The following is an 18,275-nucleotide window of genomic DNA, read 5'->3' as shown; positions in this document are numbered from 1 at the left end:
AATGGTAAGGAAAACTTAATTCAAGACTCTTGAATTGGGGATATTGCAAGGGGGAAAGAAATTGGGCTCAACTCCAAACAGAGCAAAGACAGCTGAGAATTTACAGACAATGAACAGAGTGGAGGAGGTCAGTGGATGAGAAAATGAGTAACATCAAAGATGGGAGAATTTTTCCTAAACTAATTTGATGGGATTCTTCCTGAAGGTAGGCTCAGGACTTAGGCATCAAGAGTAATGGATAAGAATTTGATCAGATACCAAGTGTGAGGGAATTGTCACTAAACTGACATAGAAGGATTCTTCCTAAGATGGGGGTAGGCAATCCAAGACAGGATGGGAGCCAAGACAGGCCTAGTTGATAAGAAAGTTCAGAGGGGCCTGACTAAAATTTGGTCAAGGGAGAGTCTTTGTCAGAGTTTAAAGGTCAAGTGAGGAAAAATTCTTATTTGTGTAGATGGCAGTGTGCACTGTATGGTTCCTCCATAGGAAAATGTATCTGTATTATTTGATATTCCTTTGTTATCTAGGGTTTCTGCTGACTTTACAGAGAGTAAATGATCATGATTGCAGCTCAGATGATAATTCAACTAGAAAACATTTCTAGAACAACCAATTCAGAAATATTTATTGCTTCCAAGAATACTTGCAGCACTCTGTTTCTGAATCTCAAGTTTGGGAACTCAAAACTTATTGCTGTATGCTGGTATCTGGTACATGACTGCTAATTTGTATTACATAAAATTTTATCCTCCTAAGACTCAAAATTCATTGTAGTTTTTAGCCATTATCTGACTCATATATGTAATCCCAACAACAGTGGGCAAACATTCACACAATTGTTTAGCGAAAACAGTATAAAACTCCCATTCTACCCCTCTCCCTCCCTTTTTGCTTCTCCTTCTCCTCCTCCTCCTCCGCCTCTTTCTTTTTCTTCTCTCTCTCTCTCTCTCTGCTAACATTTCAATACACCATGTACAAGAAAACCAGGATGGATGATGGCTATTGCAATAATCGTATTTAGTATATCACATGGCAAGAACTAGCAAGAGATTATAAAATTCTAAAAGGCATAACTTGATGAAAAGTTTGTTTTTTTCGTATTAGCAGCTAATGTATGAATTATCTTTTATATTTCCAAAGCAGCTGAGTGCATTCTCATGTGAATGAATCACAAAGGGAATTTGATTTCAGTTTTTACTGTTTTAGCTTTGTTTAAAATGTTTTTCCTGAACCATAGTCTGTCAGGATTGGTTTCTAGTATCTTGAGGGTAAGGTTGTGTTTTGTTTGTTTGTTTGTTTGTTTGTTTGTTTTTTAAATACCAGCATAACTCATGATGTTCATTGAGTCCTTTCCCAATTGATGTTTGATCAGTAAAAATGAAAGTTTTTAATTATTTTATGAATAGTGAGTGATAATTTTTATTTGGTTATAACAAATAAATATTCATTGTATAAAATTTTGGGAGTAAAAATACTATATATATACACAACAAAATAAAGAGTATCCACAAACCTAATATCAAGATAATTAATTTTAACATGTTAATATATCTTTCTTATATTCATTTCAGAACTTTTATTAGTACACATATTTAAAAAAACAAAATACTGTGTAGGCTGTTTGGTAATGCAATTTGTATTCTGGTAATAGTATATTCTGAATACTTCCCTGTGACATTAAATATTTATTAGTTTCTTGGCTGCATAGAATTCTGCTTTATGGATGTAGTATACTTTTGTGAATCAATTATGTACTTTGAAAATTTAATTTATTTCTAATTTACTGGTTGTTGAAAATACTATTTTAAAGAACATCATTACTGAGAAAATTTGTGTATATCCATTATTATTACCTAAAATAGAACTGTAGAAATGAAATTTTTGTATCGAATATATGTATTTATTAGGTTCCAGAAAAAAGACGCTGATTTAAATTATTAGCAGTGATAACTGCTAGCAAATAAGTTGTTAACATTTTAAATACATATGTACAGACAGTAATGAAAAATAACATGCTGGGGCACCTGGGTGGCTCAGTCCGTTAAGCGTCCGACTTCGGCTCAGGTCATGATCTCGCACTCTGTGAGTTCGAGCCCCGTGACGGGCTCTGTGTTGGCAGTTCGGAGCCCAGAGCCTGCTTCGGATTCTGTGTCTACTTCTCTCTGCACCTCCCCCGTGTGTGCTCTGTCTCTCTCTCTCTCTCTCAAAAATGAGTAAATGTAAAAAAAAGAAAAAAAAGGAAAATAACATGCTGTCAAATTATGATATTAGATTCATCTGCCTACTCCTTGCCAAAACTTACAACAAACATGTTTCTTATTTTATACATGAATATTAGCCTAACCATTTATGTTATTAAAAAGGGCATGAATATAACTTATTAAATGTTTTTTAAAATATCAGTATTTAATAAGCGATATTTCATAAGACATTTAGGTTAATCAGCTCTGGTTTAAAATAATTTCATGAGAATTGTATTCTTTGATTTTGATGAGAATAAGGGTATCCAAATAGGTTAAAAATGAAAATACAAGTGAGTTCAAATTAAGGGATGGATCAAACAATGTTAACAGGAAACAAAACTATGTGTATTTTTAACTTTAAACATATTGAGTGAAAAGACAAGTACATAATTTTAGATTCACTTTATAAGAAAATGTGATCATATGTACAAAGGAAAATCTCAAAGGAACAACATTAAAATGTTAGTATCTGTGCAAATATATGTATGTGTATATAAATATATATGTGTGTGTGTATATATATATTTGCACACACATATTTATATATACACACACAAACACTAAGCAAAATAAAGTAGTTGTATTATCAGAAGAATTATATTTTAGAGGTGAGAATATTATAAAAAAACATTTCATAATAACAAAGGGATCATTTAGTGAAAAGCACATGTAATCCTAAACAATCTTGTATCTAATAACAGTTTCAAAACAGCTTCAAAGAAGCAGACACTGCGAACTGAAAGGTAAGAGAGACAAATCTTTGATTATGTTAGATATTTCAATGCTGTTCAATAAGTGCTATAACAATTAGCAAAAGATAAGTAAGAACTTGGAATCAAACCACACGTAAATTGGCATTTTAAGAACGCCACCCCTTACAACAGCAGAACATAAGTTCTTTTCAAGTGTATGTGAAACATTTACCAAAATAGACCATAATGTGGGTCATAAAATAAGTCTCAATAAATTTAAAAGGTTTAAACCATAGAACGTATGTTTGATTGTAGTGAAATTAATCTAGACATCAATAAAAGAATGGTTCCTGGAAAATCCTCAATTATTTGGAAAATAACAAACTTCTAAATGACCTGTGGGTCAAATGTAAGTCAAAAAGGAAATTAGATAGTATTTTCAATTTTATGAGAATTAAAGTGCAAATGTACCAATCTGTGAGTAGGCAGAATATAGGGAGACATTTATAATACTAAACATATGTATTAGAACAAAAGAAAGATCTTAAATTGGTGACTTCACTTACTTTTTAAGAAACTAGAAAAAAAAGCTAATGAAACCCATGAAAGCAGAAGAAAGGGAATAATAAAAGAGTGGAAATGGATAAAATAGAAAACAGAAGCACAATATAGAAAAATCAATGAGATCGAATGCTTCTTTAAGATCTGTAAAATTTACACATTTCTAGCCAAATTGATTAGAAAAATGAGAAGATAGAGATTATCAATAAAATAATATCACTGCAGATTCTATAGATGTAAAAGAATAATGATGAAATATCATGAAGGAGTTTTTACAAACAAGTTGGTAACTTAAATGTCCACAAATGATACAAACCACCCAAGCTCACCCCGAAAGAAACAGATAATATGAATAGCCTTGTTAAAGGAATTTCATTTGTAGTTAAAACCCAACTCATGAAGGATATCCCAGGCTGAGATGGCTGCATGGTGAATTCTACCAAACACCTAAGGAAGGAATAATATCAATTCTATTGGAATTCTTCCAGAAACCTCAATAAGAGAGAATACTGGAAAGAAAACTGAGTTTTAATAAAGATGCAAGGTAATATAGTGGAGAAAGGGTTAGTATTTTCAACAGATGGTTTTGGGAAAATGCTAATCTGAGTGTAAAAAAAATCATAAAGTTAAATATAAACCTAAAATCATGAACTCCTAAAGAAAATCACGTGAATAAACCTTTGTCACTTTGGATTAGACAAACATTTCTTAGATATGACACCAAAGTCATCCATAAAGAACAAATTGACACACTGCATTTCATAAAGAAATATATCTTCAGTTCTTTGAACTGCATTGTTAAAGGAAAGAAAAAGCAAGCACAGACTGGAAGAAAATATTTACAAATATTCATATATCTAATAGAGGATTTGTATGCAGTATATATAAAGAGCTCTCAAAACTCAATAAGTAGAAAAAAAAACAACTCTATAAAATGGGCAAGGATTGAACATACCCTTTACATAATAAGCTTTTATAGTGGTTTTGGGCACATGAAAATATGCTCAGTATTAATCACTAGGTACACACAAAATAAACTACAATGAGATACCATTAGATGTCTATTAGAATGGCTGAAATTGAAAAGACTGATCATATCAAGTATTGATGAGGATGTAGAGAAACTTTCAAACATAGCCACCAGGAATGTAAAATTTGAAAAACAGCTTGGCTTTAGGGTTAAATCTCAAGAGTTTAAAAATATGCCTACATATGATTCATTCTACTCAGGTTTTATTCAATAGAACAGAAACCACATGTCCATACAAATACTTACACATGAATATTCATAGTGACTTTAATTGTAATAGCCCCCAAACTGGAAATAATTAAAATGTCTGTCAACATAGGAATGTATGAATCAATTGTGGTATATCTATACCTTGGAATACTACTCAACAATAAAAATACGCCATTGTTCCTTGTATACAAGCATATACATGTATACGTTCATATGTATATTCCAATAAAATAGAAAATTTCCAATAAGATTTTCTGAGGAAAAGCAGACTGAAAAAAAAAGTACATACTGCATAATTCCACTTACATAAAATTCTAGAAAATGCAAGCCAATCTACTGTGTTGAAAAGCAAATCATTGTTTGAGAAAGGGAGGAGTCAGGGACAAGGGAAGGATTACAAAGGAGTATGAGGAAACTTTGGGGAGAGTAGAGAATATGGTTATTCTTGGTTATTATGGTGATGGTTTTATGATGGTTTTATGATATATAAACATGTAAACCCTTCAGATAATGCATTTGAAGAATGTATCAATTTTTGTTGTGTCAAATACACATCAATACAAAATGCTAAAAAAAATTATGATTAGTTCTTGAGGATTTTCTCCGGGGATTGATTTTAATTACTAGTCAGTAATTGTCATTTGTATGTGATCTTGTGCTGAGTGTAATTGTCTAAGGTACTATCTTATCATTTTAGCTTAAACCCTTTTCTAACAAGTAACACTAAACCAAAATATCTCTACAACACTGTTAAAGACTTAGCTGGAAATCCAATTTAACGAATAAAATAATATGAGGACAGGCTTATCTTTTAAGTATCTCATTGGTATTTGTACTTTAAATTGAAATCAGTTTTGGAAATTAAACAGGTTTTAAATGTGAACCTGTCCTAGACAAGTGTTCGCAAACACGAAGATTGTGCATGGATTACAGAGTTACGCCTGGACCACTCTTGTGCTTAGTGAATGTGTACTTTGTGGGAGGGGGCAAAATATCTCCAGGTAATCCCTTGGCAAATATGAAAAGCATTTGTTGTCTGTTCACAATATCCAGAATATAATAGAATATTTCTCATGAGGGGTGATTTACACACTGACAAATCTAGGGCAGTCTCTTAAGCCCTGCACATAACCAGGACGAGGCACTGACTGCTCCACTGTCCCTTGTTTCTGACATAAAGAAGCAAAGGATCAAAAGTCTAAATCCTTTGTACCAGGTCAGGCCGTGAGGTTGTCAGGATGGGCATCTCTTGACTATTCTTAAGACACCAACTTAGGTTCTTTGTGTCACTCTGCCCTGATGGTTGAGTACAATGTGATTTTTTTTTCTGTCATGTTAATTTTATTTGGATCAAATGCTGACATAAAACTTATAGAGCATGTGGATCTTATTTTGAGAAACTGAGCTATCAGCTTCTGGTAGATTGAATGCCCACAATTTGTTAGGCATATGTCGAAATAAAGATCTTTAAGGCTTGTACATTGCAGAAATGTCTGAGATACACTTTTCTGAGCGTGTTATTCTTTTCCAGACAACCTACTAATGGTGACAATAGTATTTCTATGTGTGGATGAGCCTGAAAAGACAGTACAGAACTACCTGTCACCTCTACACTGTGCATACCTGATGTTGGTCATTTGTTCTGCTGGCTGCAATTTGACTAGGTTGTTAGTTTATTCTGAGACGTGGCTAAAGAATTTTCTTTATAGCTGGATGTCACCTTGATTTGTCTATCACTGTTTTCTACAGTGCCAAGTTGCTTAAAAATGTTAATCAATGGCTCATAGAAGGCCTTTCTTCAACTGCCTGTAATGCTCTTGCTTTGGTTCACTCACACAATAGCTGTTAGGCTATCCTGTTGTTTTTCCTTGAAAATTTCAATTACATCTTGGGGTAGCTGTATGGTATCATCTGAACTCCACTGCAGAATAGGCTATTTTCCAGAAACTCATCACAGCTCATCTTTTTACACAAAGTGGCATCAAGAGAGTGCTCAAGATCCTGCAAATGTTTTCTGTGATAGGTCCAGGCATCACAGGTACATAAAAAGGTGAGAAATGCTGGTGATTCACGGAGTAAATTAGTTCTGAAGCTTGTTGTTGGGGCTATCACATTAGACTTCCAAAGTATATAGTAGCTTTATGATTTCAATTTGCACTCCTATGCCACATTGAATTATTTATTTAACAGATATTTCTTTTTTTAAATATAATTTATTGTCAAACTGGCTAACATACAGTGTGTAAAGTGTGCTCTTGGTTTTTTGTGTAGATTCCCATGGTTCATCACTTACATACAACACCCAGTGCTCATCCTAACAAGTGCCCTCCTCAATGCCCATCACCCATTTTCCCCTCTTCCTCACCCCCACCAATCCACCCTCAGTTTGCTCTCTGTATTTAAGAGTCTCTTAAGGTTTGCCTCCTTCCCTCCCTCTCTGTTTGTAACTATTTTTTCCCCTTCCCTTCCCCTATGGTCTTCTGTTAAGTTTCTCAGAATCCACATGTGAGTGAAAACATATTCCTTAATTTACTTTTTGGGGTTAGGTGCTAGGACTTCAGTGGAGAATAAGACAAAATATCATTTATCATGGGTGTCATCATCTAGTAATAATTTTACTCTAGACAGTATCTTGCACATATGAGTCTAATTATACACCCTCCCAAATATGTGTTAAAGTTTTAACCTGCAGCACCTCAGAACGTGATCATATTTGCAAACAGAATTATTGTAAATGCAATTACATAATATGAGGTTATAATGGATTATGTGGGTCCTTAATCCAATATTACTGTTGTCCTTATAAAAGGAATCATGTGAAGAACACAAAGAAAAAAAGAAAAACAAGTGATTACTAACTTATATGTGATACATTACACTTAAATTTTTTAAAATTTCTGTTTAATTTTAATTAATACATATAGCATGAAGTTTACTTAACGATTTTAATTGTACCTTTAAGTAGTGGTAAATATTTATATTGTTATGAAACTGATTTCAAAAAAGTTTGAAAGACCACAACCCAAATCAATTAAATTCCCCATGTCCCATTTGGTCCCATTTGGACTCCACTAGAAAGTTCTTTTTTTCTGGTGATTTCTAGAAGGTATTATTATTTTTTGGCTACTGACCTGAGCTCATTCTAATTCTACCCTTTAGAGTTGACGAAAGTGGTGTAATGCCTTTCCTGAATGAAAACCCTGTAAATTATGACTGTTGTTGTTACTCGCTTCCCAGGAATACACACAGCCTATAAAGTATTTATAATTAGCCAGGCAGCAAAAACCTTCTCACTTATGTCTAATATTCCTTGGATTTTTATCTCTTTTACTCCATTTCCACAATGATTACTCTGGTCTCATTCACTCCTCCTCATGTTCTTCTCCCCTGCCCCCCCAGACACCCATGGAGATTTTCTCCAGTGTTTTATTTTTATTTTTGTTTTGTTTCAAGTTTTTATTTAAATTCCTTTTGGCTAACATATAGTATAATACCTCTTCATGTTCTTTGATTTCCGTAAATCTCTTTCAACTTTTCAAAACTATCATGTAGCTTAACAAAATTATTAGGATAGTATTTTAAACACATTCTTATATCCTATTTCTTCTCTAGGACCTGTATGCTATTCCTCCATTTCCTGTGTTAGTCAATCTAGTTCCTCAGGCCAGTGTTCAAAGTCTTTTATTAATTTCCCTCCATACCTGTTTAAATCAGGTCTTGACTCTTCTCAGAACGCCCCTCCTCCTGCCTGCTTTGAGTCACAGTCTTGGGATGTTGTTGTATTTCCTAGTGCCATCTTTGAAGGCACAGATGGGGATTGAATTCTACTGGTGATTTTGGCCAGTATGTTTAATTTCATGGAACTTGGGTTTTTCTTGACTGTAAAGTGAGGATGGTAACTATAGAGTCAACCTGACTGTAGTTGTTGAGAATTAAATGAGAAAATGCTTGGTCAAGTGTTTCATAGTAAAAAATCAATCCATCGTGATGTTTTCATTTATGTGATTTCTGTACGTTTGACAGATGGCCATTTTATGTATATAAATATTATTTCTCTGGTTAGAATTTAAGAGTTTTAGAGGCAAGAACCAAGTCTTAAACCTCGTTTGAACTCTCTATAGCCATTGATACAATGCTGGCCATATAGCATTAAATTAAATCCTGTATTTAATGAATATGTGAGATAGTTTTTCTTTAAATAAGGAGAGTTAGATTAGGAGATGTAGTGGAAGGCTAGTAGATGCCATGTCTCCAATGTCATTCTCTCATATTATTAAGGTATGTACAGATCAGTATTATAAAGAGAAATGTTTTATGGCACTGTGGCAACATTGAAGATGTTTTGACAACAATATGGTCAGGGTATCTGTGCAGCAGCTACAGGATTGCTAGTGACGAATATGTGTCTTTGTGTAATGGCTATGTGTATTTGTCCACATGTCTTTGTTCAGATGTGTAAATGATGGAAAACTTTTCATTATGATGTGGTTTTGAAAAAGTTCATTTTCTGGAATCACTGCGATGGATGCTAAAGAAAAAGGTATTGTACTCTTCCTTTGGAGCAAGAGACTGTGATGTGCTCCAAAGTATGTGTTCTGCCATGTGTTGATGACTGCGTCTTACTGTATTACCATGGAAAGTTCTACATTAGCCACAATTGATACCATCATTTAGTGGTTATGCAATATCACCTCAAATGTAATTATAATGCAAAGCAAATTTGGCTTTGACACAGAAATCAAGGTATCATAAATGTTCACAAATAGACTACAAAGTCACTGTGAAGTCTCCTTTTGAGTATCCTTAATATTTGGCATACCATATGTTTGCCCAGCTAGGATAGTGGTTTATTCTCGTTATCTAGATTCTGTTTTTTCTTCTGCTGTACATAGTTAACCTTTGTGGATTATTACGTATTTTCTTACCATGGTCCAACTTTTAAATGAATTCATTAATTTAGCAAATATTTACTGAGTGCCTTCTATGCACCAGACACTATTTGAGGAGCAGGGGAGATGCCATTAAATAAAACAGACACAATCACTCGCCTAAAGAGATTACATAATCAATTAAATTACAAATAAAATTAAAGATGACTTTAATTTTAGCAAAGGAACAACAGGCTACATATAAGTAATGCCAAAAACAAATAAAACTAAAAATAGTTAATCTGATGGGTATCATGTAGCAGCACTAACTCAATATGCCTTTTAGAAATTTCAATTCAAATTTACAAGACCAGCGCATTACACTGCATTTCTGTGGCAAAAGAGTAATTACTTTCCTTATTTATCATACAAATTAAGGTCTATTACTTCAAAATACTTCTACATTTTCAGAATGCTTTGGTTTATTTTTATTGAACTATGAATTATGTTTCAATGTCTGTGGTTTTATGAATTAAAGATTGCTGATTTAAAATGCTTTTGTTGATGTAAACACATTATTCTTTCAATGTTTCATCTTGTTTCTTTGCATTATTCCACTTCTCTTCTAAAGCTGAAAAATGCCCATGTAGCTAATATTACTTTATAAAGCCAGGTTGTCATGTGTTCATTAAATATTATGTAGAAGATAAGGGCGTTAAAAATTATTTTTATTTCTATTTTTTATTTTTTTTGGTAGTGATTCACAGTGTCAACAATTTCCCCATAAATAAAGATGATAGCATGTTACTTAATTTACATAGGTAATTTTTATTAAATGTAGATCATTATTAAATGTAAATTGATTGCTAAATGGTCACATCTCTTAGTGACTGTGTAGGAATTAGTTGAGAAATAATCTATGTTTGTTATTCTCTGATAGGTAAATAATGAATGAGATTTTCTACATATTTTGTTTTGTTCAGCGTTTCAAAAAGAATTTTCTATCATACATCTAGTTTTGTAAACTCTAGGGAAAGGTTATTATTGGGGTTTGGCCTGCAGTGTGAAAATACAGCCTTGAAATAATCAAATGACAATTGAAATTCACTTTCCCCTTTTGCAGTCTTCATATTTTATTTATTTATATATTTATTTGTTTTTTTAACGTTTATTTAAGAGAGAGCCCTTGTGTAAGCAGAAGGAGCAGAGAGAGAGAGGGAGAGACAGAATCCCAAGAAGGCTCTATGCTGAGTGCAGAGCCCAATGCAGGGCTTGATCCCATGAACCGGGAGATCGTGACCTGAGCCCGAATCAAGTGTTGTAACTGACTAAGCTACCCTGTCTTCCCTGCAGTCTTCATATTTTATTTATTTTTTAAAGTACTTTTTGAAAAATTTATTTATTTATTTTGGGGAGAGGGGTAGAAAGAGAGGGGAAGAGAGAGAATCCCAAGCAGGCTCTGTGCTGTCAGTGCAGAGCCCGACACAGGGCTGGAACTCACGAGCCGTGAACTCATGACCTGAGCCAAAATCAATAGTCAAATGCTTAACCAAGTGAGCCACCCAGGTGTCCCTGCAGTCTTCATATTTTACATGGTATTGTATTAGGCTAAGATATTTCCTAGTGAATGTAGCATAAACTTGGGAGTGAGGAATGTTGTAAAATCCAATTCTTGGCTTTTCTAATTCTGTTTACTATACGTTGCATAAAACCTCTGGTGATATTATTTGGAAACACAAATTAGTATTTGTTATGGTGTTGCAGAGAATTAGAAATTATATTAGCTTTTCTTTTTCAATGTGTTGTTTAGTGGCTCTTTTCCTCCCTCCGAAGATCTTTGAAAAGAAGATAACATTCTCCCCACTTCGCTGCCGATTGTTCATACTGTCAAAATCTCCCTAGAGATGACTCCTTGCTATATTGTGGGATTGAACAATGTCCAATTCAATTTAATTCAACATTACTATGTCAAATGCTATCCCAGTTTTTTAAGAGGTCGATCCTCACAGCATACTTTAGAAACAGATTGAGAATATAACTTTGCCACTTAATATTTTATCAGATGCTTTAGATATTAGATCTCCTTCCCAATTTTATTGTATTGGACCATATTGCACCATACTGTGTAATTTGAAACCACTGGCTTAAGGCATATCTCAAAGTAGTTATGATTTTGTCAAGCAGAGTGGGTTTTTTTCCAACATTGTTTTCCTTTTTACTACTACTATGTTTAGTCACTTCTGTATGTAACGTAGGAATTTTTTTTTGGAGGGGGGTAATATGACCATGAGATGGTCAGAAAGTTTATGTGCAAATATAAGGTCAACTTGTCTGGGATGTCATATTTATTATATATTTGTCAACAGGGTATCATTATACAACAAAGGACATATAGAATAAACTCTAGTGAGAAATATTAACTAATCTGCTAGGATAGATATGCTATATTTTAGGCACAGTTAAAAAAGAGATGTGATTAAACTCATGAAAATGGTAATACAAAATATTTTAATTCAAGGCAGACTTGCATACCTTTGCTTATGCTATCTTCATCTGTCTGAGATATTTAATTTGTGCTCCTATTTACGTTTTCTATATTTTCCTAAGGAATCAACCACCCTGTGAAAGTCTTCAGTCTCTCCCAGCACTCCAGATACATTACGTGGCCTTATTACTTGGTGTTGTTATAAAAATATTGCTGAGAAAAATACTGGGAAAAGACTGCCATCACATCAGTATTATTTTTTTCTCAGTGCACTATCGCAAAGCCACACAGACGGTTCTCTCCTGTTTTATATTAACTGTATGCTTATCATCCATTCTTTTGAATTTGGAGAAATCTAACAATTCTTTCCTTTTGACAGCTTGCTTGCCTTAAAGCCTTTTGTAAATGTTCCTCATTTCTGGGATTATTCTCATGAAGAATGCCTTTTGGAGTGAGGCAGTAGGTAGACATGGTTATCTATTCCGTGTTTCCTGGGTTGTTGAGGATGATAAAATCAAGGCCTGATGATCAGTTAAACAATAGAACCACATTCTGAAGAGCTTCTGAATGTTCCCTTAATGTCTCTGCTTTGAAATGGAAAGGGAGTGAGCAATCACTGTTTAGATCCTGATGTATCTGGAAGCTAGATTATACAGAGTGCTCACGTGCAATAAAGTCCTTTAAGCAAGAACCACAAATCTTTTTTTTTCCTTTTTCTTTTATTTTTTAAAAATATAATTTATTGTCAGATTGGTTTCCATACCACAAATCTTTAAAAGAGCTCTAAACTAGAATACTTACAATGTTCAAGTGCATAAAGATGTATGCTTAAATAATTACTGGCTGGACTTTGAGACAAAATGGGCACTCAAGTATTTGACACAGTGATCAACAAAATACAAAAGTCTTTGTCTATAGACACACAAAATATTAGTTGCTAGCACTGCCCATCTTAGCTACTTGTGATGATGGAAGAGTCACTTAAACTCTTTGAGTAGCTGTTTCCCTCTTTGTAATTACAAGGCGTACACTAATAATCCGAAACATAGCTTTCACTTAAAATTATCAGATGCCTGGGTTCTTTTGAACAGTAAGTGTTTCTGTGGATAAAGTAAATGGTAATGAAATCATTACATAATTACTAAGGGAAGCCAGTTAAACTAAACTTCTATAAATCTTCTAATTGGCTACTGATGCATGATTTTGAATATTTTCTCATGAAAATATTCAGGGAGACATGAAGCACAGTGTGCACAGGATAGAGAGTGAGATCTCTGTCTTTTCTTCTTAACCTTGTATGGACTTTACAAGTGTCACTTCTGTAGAATCATTTGGCCATGCCTGTAGGAGGCCAGTACTCTTTTACACTGGACTAACCTGAGAAAAATATCAAGGACTCTGCTACTGATGTCCTTAGTAGAATCACTTTCCTTTGTTGGCTTCTTATTCTACTTTGTGCCCTTTTACAGAATTTAGCACTTTTGCCCGGTACCTAGTTTTTGTGTGTGCCAACCACGCTGTTAGATTGAAGATTCCTTGGGACTGCAAACTATGCTTTGATTATATTTTCTGCAATACTTAAAACTGGCTTAGCATCTAATCATTTTATAAATATTTATTGAATTGAACTCACCTGCTTTTATTTATATGTCCCCCAAAGATGAGATGGACAACTTTTGGACATGAATGAGATTTCCTGATTGTGTGATCTAAGCAGATTCAGAATGACATTTGCAGTAGAATATGTGGTCAGACACAGGTGGCTGGGATGACCAGAATGCTCTAAGGCTGGCCTCTAAGCCAGGGTTCCAGTTTGAGAGGTGACCATAGCCTATGACCTTGAGGCTTGCCAAAAGTAAGGATTTTCAAGGCTCATCTTATCCAACTGTATTTTTTTTTTTTAATTATAAGACACCATCCCAAACTTTTTATATCCTTTTACTAGGTCATCACGTTTTGGCACTTAGTTGTAGGATTATTTTAATTTAATTTAAGAACTGTGGCATCTCAGTGGGGAGGTAGGAGGTATAAAAGCAATGTTGTTCAAAAGCTCCTGTCAGAAAATGAATGAATGTGAACTGTGCCACTGAAACCACAGGCCAGTTCAGGGAATCACCCTAATAAATATCTGGCCCAGATACTAAATTCAACTCTGATTAACAGATCTGCTGGTTCTTGGTTTTACGATTTGGCCAAAGAATCAGGTGATAATTTACCTGTGCCACTAAACGGGAAGAATGGTGAGATGATTAGAATGAAGAATTAGAATGTTAGAGTGGTTGCTACTACTTCTTAGAATGCACCCATGCTGAGTACCAAGCCAAGTGCCCGCAAATTCCTGTGACCGCAATTGTAAGCACAGTTAAATTGCCTTTGAGTACTAAGGAAACCTTCAACTCCTGTGTCATTTAATGGCAGATACCTTCATGACTATTTTGTCTGCCTAAAAAAGAGGAATAAATCAGAGCTACAATTACTGTGATAAAAGGTAACTCCTAACAGCTGAACTGGGTTAAAGGAAAACACAAAGAAATCAAAGGTGCAAATTAAATTTCCATAATGATAAAAATTTGCATGATATCAAACAGTGAGATACCTTATTAGTTGATAAATAACCTCATTGCTATGTACCTTAATGTATATTTCTCACATTTTATCATAATTATTTCTTGCCTGGGGACATTTGTTAAGAAAATATTCAACACTCACCCACAGAAAAGTCACAAGATACACTTTTCTAATTAAGCTTTAGGATGAATCAAATACATTCTTTGATTTATGCTGTGTCTACAGAATTTCGCTGAGATGATTGCAGTTGATTTATGGCAATCACAATGTTAAAACAAGTAAAATAAAGGAATAGTAATAGTATAATTAGTGTATTTTGATGTAGCTTTTAAGGGTATGTTTTATTAATAAAAAATATCCATAAGTAGTTATTTTTGGAAAATTTTATATATGGAAATATTAAATATTAGTAGTTCTTGGACCAGATGACTAAGGTGTTCATTAAGCAACTTTTAAATTACTCTTTTCTGTATCTCTGTGCCATTTCATTTTATTTCTGTCCTATTTATTCCTTAGAAAGGGTAATATGGTCCATATTGATAATGTTCTTCAAAGCAAGGGTGAGAATTCAATTTCTGTCTTTCAATTGGTTCATCAAAGATTTTAAAGGTCAATTTTACATCTGGTATAAGTTGCCTAATTGGGGTTCGTGATTAACAGAAGGAGACAAATTACAATATGGTTCCCAAAACTGTGTTCTAGTTTAGAAAAATAAGAACCATAATAAATTATTCAAGGAACAATAATAGTCAATATAGTTACAATAATAGTTAACTTTTACTGAGCTCATGTGTCAGACACTATGCTCAGATTAAAAAAATCATTTATCCTCTTATAAGCTCTGTGATCTGTGAAGTAGTTCCCATGTTATCTCCCTTTAACAGATGATCAGACTAGGATACTACGTGTGTATTTATGAATATATGCATACAAGTGTACATATATATGCATGAAAACAATGGAATAATCACACTTACGTGTATTTTTAAATCTGGATTTTTCACATAGTATGTTAAATCTTTCCAAATCAGTAAAGCTAAATCATCCCGTTTTCAGCTATGTAACACTCTAATTCTATTGACAGATAATCAGATTGATTATAGACACATTTTACTTAGTTGTTCCATGATTTCAAGTGGAATTGCTGGGTCAGGGTGTTCCATTCATTTAAGTATTGATGCATACTGTGAACTCCTATCCAGAAAGGTTTTACCAACGTACACGCTCAAATCAGTACTGTATCTGAGACCTCATGTTTTCCACTTTCTTATCAGCACTTGATACTACCAATTTCATTAATTGTTGAAACCTTCTTGACATAAATGGATGGGGTAGCATGTCATTACTTCAATTTGTATTTCTTTATTATAGGTGAGGTTTTCTTTCATTGTATTCATTTAAGATTTTTATCCTTCATTCTAAAGTATCTGGAGAGTGCCTTGCCTTCTACTCTAAGAGTTTTTATTTAACTGTCTATATAAGGCTATCATCTATGGAGTCTTATCTTTTTCCTACGGGTTGTAATCATTTGCTATCATTAAATTAGCCCAGATCAGGAAGAGCCCTTTGAAGCAAGCTCTTATGTTTATTGATATTTTCCACTATTTTTTTAATTAAAAGAATGTTTTTTTAATGTTTGTTTACTTTTGAAAGAGAGAGAGTGTGAGCAGGGAAGGGGCAGAGAGTGAGGGAGACACAGAATCCAAAGGAGGCTCCAGGCTCTGAATTGTCATCACAGATCCTGATGTGGGGCTCAAACCCACAAACCGTGAGATCATGACCTGAGCCCAAGTGGGACGCTTAACCATCTGAGCCACCCAGGCGCCCCAAATATTTGCTGCTATTTTTTAAAGCACATTTTACTTTCTGACCCAGCAACAATAAAGGAATAAGAAAAATCACCTTTGGGCAATTGCTAGTAACGACTGTTTTAGGCTGAATCATTAGTGGATTATAAAACTAACACGTGAATGTGTAACAAGAAATAGGATGATTATATAGCGTCAGAATATCTTCTACAAGGGGGAGTGGATGGGTGGCTCAGTCTGTTAAGCCACCGACACTTGATTTCGGCTCGGGTCATAATCTAGCGGTTCATGGGTTTGAGACCCACCTGCTTTGGATTCTCTTTCTCCCTCTGTCTCTGTTCCTCCTTGGCTTGTGCTCACTTGCTTGCGCGCGCTCTCTCTCTCTCTCTCTCTCTCTGTCAAAATAAATAAACAAAAACATATCTTCTACAAGGTGCTATAATTACAAAGGAAAAATGAATAAAGTGGAGAAATCTGATGACTCTATCTTAACCAAATACTTGAAGTTAACATTACCAGCAATAAGATAAATATATTTATTCATGTATCTCCTGATAGGATATACTGAGAAGAAAACACACACTTGGTGATAATCCTTCCCCAAAGGCATAAACTGCATCTAATCATGAAGGAACACCACGGAAATTCAAACTGAGATAGCATAGAAAATAACTGACCTATACTCTTGAAAAATGTCAAGGTCCTGAAAGTCTTACAAAGACCGAGGAAGCTGCTAGACTTGGCCTAAAAAAATACGACAACTAAATGGAACATTTGATGCTGAATTAGATCCTGAATCAGGGAAAAAACGTTTGTTTTGCTATAAGGGACCTAAGTGAGGTATTGGCAAAATTTGAGTACAGTTTCTAGATTAGATTGCAGTTCATTTCCTGATTGGTAATTGCAACTATGATTGTATCAATCAATACCCTTATTTTAAAAAAAAATATTGAATCATTCAAGGGTAAGACACATTGTATCTTCAATGTATTTTCCAATGGTTCAGAAAAAGTAAAGGTGTGTAAACACATACAGAGAGACAGAAGGGGGTAGGGAAGTAGGGAGAGAAGTAAATGAGTTGAAATGTTAACATTTGAGGGCTTTGATAAGGTGTATGACAAGTCCTTGTACTATTTTTGTAACTTTCTGTAAGTCCAAATATTTCAACACAAAATGTTTGCCCTTGACTCTATTTTGGAATCAGTCCCTTTTTTGTTGATTTATATGTTCTTCTTTTTAGAGTGCCATAATGTCCTTTAATGGAATGAAAACATTTTAGTTTATCCCTTTGCTGAAATTTCTAATATGAACTGTATGTTCCCTATAGGCCAAAAGATACAAAAAAGAATGAAACTGACATTTTGGTCCCCTGCTAACCCTCATGCTAAATATGAACATGGTTAAGAGGTCTATGGCCTAATTGAGGCCACATAAGTTAGGCTATCATACAGATAAGTTATCATATAGTGATGACTTCACTGTGTAACTTAAATGTATTTAGCATGTTTGTATTTCTTTTTGAGCTATATTATTTTTATCTTCAGGTTATTAAGAACACCTTAAAACACACTTAATGATATTATCTATTTACACCAAATATAAATTTTTATTTGTATGGTGTTTTGGTAAGATTTAATGTCTTCTGGTGCTAACATTGATACTGTAGCTTTGATTCATGCCATAAAACTGTTGACATGAAGCTGCTCTCATGAGTTTATTGTAGCACTTTTTAAGACTTTTTTAAATGTTTATTTATTTTTGAGAGAGACAGAGCGTGAGCAGGGGAGGGGAAGAGAGAGAAGGAGACACA

This window comes from Felis catus, chromosome B3, assembly GCF_018350175.1.
Source record: "Felis catus isolate Fca126 chromosome B3, F.catus_Fca126_mat1.0, whole genome shotgun sequence".
In the NCBI taxonomy this organism is placed as follows: Eukaryota; Metazoa; Chordata; class Mammalia; order Carnivora; family Felidae; genus Felis; species Felis catus.
This window is presented reverse-complemented; position numbering follows the sequence as displayed.